Genomic DNA, 7,161 nt, shown 5'->3' with positions numbered 1-7,161 from the left:
ACGATGAATTTGATCCAGTAAAAGTTTCCCTTTTTCAGATATGCGGTGTCGCACATAACAAGCATGCTCATCTAAAGATTTGCCCTCAACTAAGCTAGTTGGGGTTTCAGCACGAGCACATAGGGATCGAAGATGATCCAAGTAAAAAGCTTCAGGAGTATGATAGATTTTGAGTGGTTCTTCAACCCTTGGTGTAGTAGGTACAACTAATTTTTTGGTAGTTTGCGTTTCCTACCCATAACTAAAGATAGAAAACAAGAGCACAAAATAAAAACTACTTAGTGATAAAGCAAATAAGCACACACGAGAATATTCACCCCACGCTATAACTCCCTAGCAATGGCGCCAGAAAAAGGTCTTGATAACCCACAAGTATAGGGGATCAATTGGAGCCTCTTTCGATAAGTAAGAGTGTCGAACCCAATGAGGAGCTAAAGGTAGAACAAATATTCCTTCAAGTTTTATCGACCACCGATACAACTCTATGCACACTTAACGTTCACTTTACCTAGAACAAGTATAAACTAGAAGTACTTTGTAGGTTTTTTTGGATAGGTTTGCAAGATAATAAAGAGCACGTAAATAAAAACTAGGGGATGTTTAGGTAAAGAAGCAATAAAGTTAGTATAGCGAGTGTGGAAAAGTGGTGGCAGGAGTTGCGAAATTGTCCCTAAGCAATTGACTACTTTACTAGACCGGTAGCAAGTTCTATGTGGGAAAGGCCACTGCTAGTATGTCATCCCTGACTTGGAATTCTATGCACTTATGATTGGAACTATTAGCAAGCATCCGCAACTACTAACATTCATTAAGGTAAAACCCAACCATAGCACTAAGATATATTGGTCCCTTCAATCCCGTATGCATCAATTTCTATGCTAGGTTGAAGCTTCTGTCACTCTTGCCCTCCAATACATAGTCCTAACAACATACAACTAACTCTATGGTGTGATCCACGCTCGCGCTCATATGATGGGCACCAAAGGACAGCAACATAACCACAAGCAAATTAAACCAATCATAGCAATTCACCAATCACCGATGGGACAACGAAAATCTACTCAGACATCATAGGATGGCAACACATCATTGGATAATAATATGAAGCATAAAGCACCATGTTCAAGTAGAGGGTACAGCGGGTTGCGGGAGAGTGGACCGCTATAGATAGATGGGGGAAGGTGATGAAGATGTTGGTGAAGATGACAGAGGTGTTGGTGTAGATCACCGTCACACGATGATGGCCCCGGCGGTGTTCTGGCACCACCGAGAGAGAGGGGGAGAGGGCCCCCCTCCTTCTTCTTCTTCCTTGACCTTCTCCCTAGATGGGAGAAGGGTTTCCCATCTGGTCCTTGGCTTCCTTGGCTTCCTTGGTTTCCCATCATGTGACGAATAAAAATATAGCCTTGAGTAAAATACCAATAGTTGTTGGAAGAAAGCGGGGATGCCACTCGGGGACATCCCCAAGCTTAGTTGGTTGCTCATTCTTGGATAACCCAAAACTTGAAAACTTCAATCACACAAAACTCAACAAAACCTTCGTGAGATCCGTTAGTATAAGAAAGCAAACTACTAATATAAGTGCTGTATCAAACCAATTCATATTTTGTTTTTGTATTATATCTAATGTATTCCAACTTTTCTATGGAAAAAACTCATCAAAGAAAACCATAGAACCATCCAAATAAGCACACAAGACAAAGAAAACAGAATCTGTCAAAACAGAACAGTCTATAGTAATCTGACTTTAGCGAATACTTATGTAACTCCAAAAATTCTACCAAATTAGGACGACCAGGGTAATTTGTATATTAATCTTCTGCAAAACGAATCAGAGCAAAAGCTCTTTTCTGTGATTTATGAAAGTTATTTTTGTGAGCGCAAAGTTTCTGTCTTTTTTAGCAAGATCAAACAACTATCACCCAAGAAGATCCCAGGCTTTACTTGGCACAAACACTAATTAAAACATAAAAAACACAATCATACCAGCGGCATAATTGTGCTAACACTCAAGAACAGAAAGCAAAAAGCAAAAATAAATTTTATTCATTGGGTTGCCTCCCAACAAGCGCTATAGTTTTACGCCCTTAGCTATGCGTAAGGCAAGGATCTAAGTTTTGTCATCTTTGTTCTTCTTAATTTTCTTAGAGGTGTTTTCATCATGGAGTTTTGTAAACACAACATAAAACATATTATCCATGGAAAATTTAGCATTCCTTAGTTGGTTTTCATCATAACCCCTTTCATTTCCCGCAACAATCCAAGAGTAGTGTTGATTAACATTATTAAAAACTTGTTGGATTATTTCCAGAACGGGGACCTCCTTTTTAAGATTCTCATCAAAGATCTTATTATCCCAAAGCAAATGCCTTAGTGCATAGTCACTATTGTAAAGAATTTCATCTATCACAGGTTTTTCACGATTCATACCATAAAAGTCAAAGATTTCCCTAGCTTCCCGAATTATGTAGTCAAACTCGTTCATAAGAACGAGAGTGTCCAAATTTTTGGCTCTAGGATTCTTTATTTCGGGAAGCTCAAAAAACAATCTTTGCAAAGTAGGATGAGTGCGGATAAATTTACTTTCAAGTTTCAGAACTAGTGTTGAAATAGCATCCGCATAAGATCTAGTAGTTTTAAGTATAGGAGCATCATCAAGACTTAGATTTCCAACACAATTGAAAAATTCTTGGATACACTCTTTTCCCGTAACGTTCCCTTGCCCCAAGATACAAGTTTTAGCATCCAGATTGCCTGTACGTCCAATCTTAGGAGTCAGGCCATCATCTGTTGGTGCTATACCGAAATCACTCATGATTGCAAGCAAAGAATAGATCTGACGAGAAAATGGCAAACGGAAAAAGAGAGGCGAATAAAACGGCAATTTTTTGTGAAGTGGGGGGGGGGGGAGGAAAACGGGAGGCAAATGGCGAATAATGTGAATGGCAAGGAGATGAGATTTGTGATTAGGCACCTGGTTATGTTGAAGATCCTCCCCGGCAACGGCGCCAGAAATTCCTTTTGATGTCGCTTGAAGCTACGTCGGTATTTCCCCAAAGAGGAAGGGATGATGCAGCACAGTGGCGGTAGGTATTTTCCTCAGAAATGAAACCAAGGTTATTGAACCAGTAGGAGAACCAAACAACACAACGTAAACAGCCCCTGCACACAAATAACAACACCTCGCAACCCGACGTGTTAAAGGGGTTGTCAATCCCTTTTGGGGCACGATGCCAGAAATTGCATGTTGATGGGAGAAAGTTGTAATACATTGAAATAATAGATCGTACATAAAATAAAGCGCAGCAAAGTATTTTTTATTTTTGGTTTAATAGAACTGAATAAAAAGAGCAAATAAAATAGATCGCAAAGCAAATATATGAGAAAGAAGACCCGGGGGCCGTAGATTTCACTAGTGGCTTCTCTCGAGAAAGATAGCAAACGGTGGGTAAACAAATTACTGTTGGGCAATTGATAGAACTTCAAATAATTATGATGATATCCAAGCAATGATCATTACATAGGCATCACGTCCAAGATTAGTAGACCGACTCCTTCCTGCATCTACTACTATTACTCCACACATCGACTGGTATCTAGCATGCATCTAGTGTATTAAGTTCATGGAAAAACGGAGTAATGCAATAAGAACAATGACATGATGTAGACAAGATCCGTTTATCTATGGCGGTAGATATATATCCCGTCTTTTTATCCTTAGTAGCAACAATACATACGTGTTGGTTCCCTTTCTGTCACTGGGATCAAGCACCGTAAGATCGAACCCACTACCGGGCACCTCTTCCCATTGCAAGATAAATAGATCAAGTTGGCCAAACAAAACCCAAATATCGGAGAAGAAATACGAGGCTATAAGAGATCATGCATATAAGAGATCAAAGAAACTCAAATAACTTTCATGGATATAAAAAGATATGACTGATCATATACTCGAAGTTCATCGGATTCCAACAAACACACCGCAAAAGAGTTACATCATATGGATCTCCAAGAGACCATTGTATTGGGAATTCAGGGAGAGAGAGAAAGCCATCTAGCTACTAACTATGGACCCGAAGGTCTACAAAGAACTACTCACGCATCATCGGAGAGGCACCAATGGAGGTGGTGAACACCATCCGAGATGGTGCCTAGATTGGATCTGGTAGTTCTGGACTCTGCGGCGGCTGGATGAATATTTCGTCGACACTTCTAGAGTTCTGGTATTTTTGGGGTATTTATAGAGCAAAGAGGCGGTCCGGGGGGGCACCCGAGGTGGCACAACCCACTAGGGCGCGCCTGGGCCTCCTGGCGCGCCCTGATGGGTTGTGCCCCCCTCGGGGCACCCTCCCAGGTGCAACCAGGGCCCATTGCCTTCCTTCTGGCCCATAAAAAATCATCGTGGAGTTTCGTGGCATTTGGACTCCGTTTGATATTGATTTCCTGCCATGTGAAAAACATGGAAAAACAACAACTGGCACTTGGCACTATGTCAATAGGTTCGTACAAAAAATGATATAAAATTACTATAAAATGATTATAAAACATCCAAGATTGATAATAAAACAACATGGAACAATAAAAATTGTAGATACGTTGGAGACGTATCAAGAGTCTCCTATGTTGTCACTTTCATATACTAGTGGGAATTTTTCATTATAGGATTAGATGCACACCCACTTTGTTTTCATATTGAGCTTTCATACACTTATAGATCTTAGTGCATTCGTTGCATGGCAATCCCTACTCCTCACGTTGATATCAATCGATGGGCCTCTCCATAGCCCGTTGGTTAGCCACGTCAATGTGAGACTTTCTTACTTTTTTGTCTTCTCTATATTTACCCCTATCATCATACTCTACACCACCAGTAGTGCTATATCCATGTCTTGCGCTCATGTATTGCGTGAGGGTTGAAAAAGCTGAAGTGCATTAAAAGTATGAACCAATTGCTCGGCTTGTCATCGGGGTTGTGCATGATAAATACTTTGTGTTAAGAAGACAGAGCATGACAAGACTATATGATTTTGTAGGGATAGCTTTCTTTAGTGTTGATATTTTGAAAGACATGATTGTTTGTTGGGATGCCTGAGTATTGATGTCTTTATGTCAAATTATAGACTATTGCTTTGAATCACTTATGTCTTAATATTCATGCCATGATTAGATATATGATCAAGTTTATGCTAGGTAGCATTCCACATAAAAAAATATCTTTTTTATCATTTACCTGCTCGAGGACGAGCAGGAATTAAGCTTGGGGATGCTGATACGTCTCCGTCATATCTATAATTTTTGATTGTTTCATGCCAATATTATACAACTTTTATATACTTTTGGCAACTTTTTATATGATTTATTGGACTAACCTATTGATCCAGTGCCCAGTGCCAGTTCCTGTTTTTTGCATGTTTTTTGTATCGTAGAAAATCCATATCAAACTAAGTCCAAATGCAATAAAATTTCATGGATAATTATTTTGGAATATATGTGATTTTAGGGAGTTAGAATCACCACAAACGGAGGCCCACACAGGGCACAAGACACCAGCGCACCACCGTTGAGCCAGGCGTGCGGTGGTGGGTTGTGCTCACCTCGTACGTCGGTTGGAGCTCTACTTCGGGCGCAAGGAAGCTTATATCCGGAAAAAACCGTGTTAAAATCTCAGCGCAATTGGAGTTACGGATCTCTGGGAATATAAGAAACGGTTTTCGACCAGATCTGGGGAACGCAAAACAGAAGAGAATAGAGAGGGAGATCCAATCTCGGAGGGGCTCCCTCCCCTCCTCCGCCATAGGAGACCATGGACCAGAGGGGGAATTCTCCTCCCCATCTAGGGGGAGGCCCAGGAATAAGAAGTAGGGGGACTCTCTCCCCCTCGCTTCCGGTGGCACCGGAGTGCCGCCGGGGCAACGATCGGGACGGCGATCTACATCAACAATCTTGCTACCGTCAACACCAACTTTCTCCCCCTCTATGCAGCAGTGTAACACCCCTTCTCCCCGCTGTAATCTCTACTTAAACATGGTGCTCAACTCCATATATTATTTCCCAATGATCTATGGTTATCCTATGATGTTTGAGTAGATCCGTTTTATCCTGTGGGTTAATCATGATCTTGCTTGGTATGATTGTATATTTTATTTATGGTGCTATCCTATGGTGCCCTCCATTCTCGCGCAAACGTGAGGGGCCCCGCTGTAGGGTGCTGCAATATGTTCATGGTTCTCTTATGGTGGGTTGCGAGAGTGACAGAAGCTTAAACCCGAGTAGGTGCGCTATGGCGTATGGGAGTAAAGAGGACTTGATATTTAATGCTATGGTTGAGTTTCACGACCTTAATGATCTTTAGTACATGCGGATGCTTGCTAGGGGTCCAATCATAAGTGCATATGATCCAAGTAGAGGAAGTATGTTAGCTCATGCCTCTCCCTCATATAAAATTGCAAGAATGATTACGGTACTTGTTATCGATTACCTAAGGACAAATAACTTTATTTTTGACACAAACCCTTTTACTAAACACCTAACTTTTATTATCTTGCAAAGTACTTCTAGTTTTATTCTTGCAAAGTAGTTCTAGCATCACTCCTACAAACTAGTTTCATACTTTTTTTTGGTAAAGCAAACGTCAAGTGTGCGTAGAGTTGTATCGGTGGTCGATAGAACTTGAGGGAATATTTGTTCTGCCTTTAGCTCCTCGTTGGGTTCGACACTCTTATTTATCGAAGAAGGCTAGAAACGATCTGCTATACTTGTGGGTTATCACCGTGGAGCAGGCCTGGCCGGAGATGCCGACGGGCATGGAGCCTGCGGAAACGCTCGTCGTGCTACCGACGGAGGAGGGGCGCGACCCGGACAGCCGGGTGGAGATGGCGGTGGACGACCGGGAGGTCATGGAGATTTACGATGACACCCCACCCCGGAACGACGTGGTCGAGCGGGTGGAGGTTGGAGGGGGCCGCCCTGGAAAGGGCGCCGCAGGCGACGCCGGACGGAGCACCGCAGGGGACGCTGGACCGCAGAGTCGAGGCCAGCCGACGAGGAGACGACGGGTGGTGAGCATGCCTTGGTGATCAGGCAGCCGCAAGCGGCGCTGGGCGGTCGTCCCGCTGGTGGGTCGCAGCAGGTTCGGGCCGGGTCCAGCCGAGCCGTCTTTGG

The sequence above is a fragment of the Aegilops tauschii genome, chromosome 4 (assembly GCF_002575655.3).
Source record: "Aegilops tauschii subsp. strangulata cultivar AL8/78 chromosome 4, Aet v6.0, whole genome shotgun sequence".
NCBI classification, from domain to species: Eukaryota; Viridiplantae; Streptophyta; class Magnoliopsida; order Poales; family Poaceae; genus Aegilops; species Aegilops tauschii.
Note: the sequence above shows the minus strand (reverse complement) of the source record.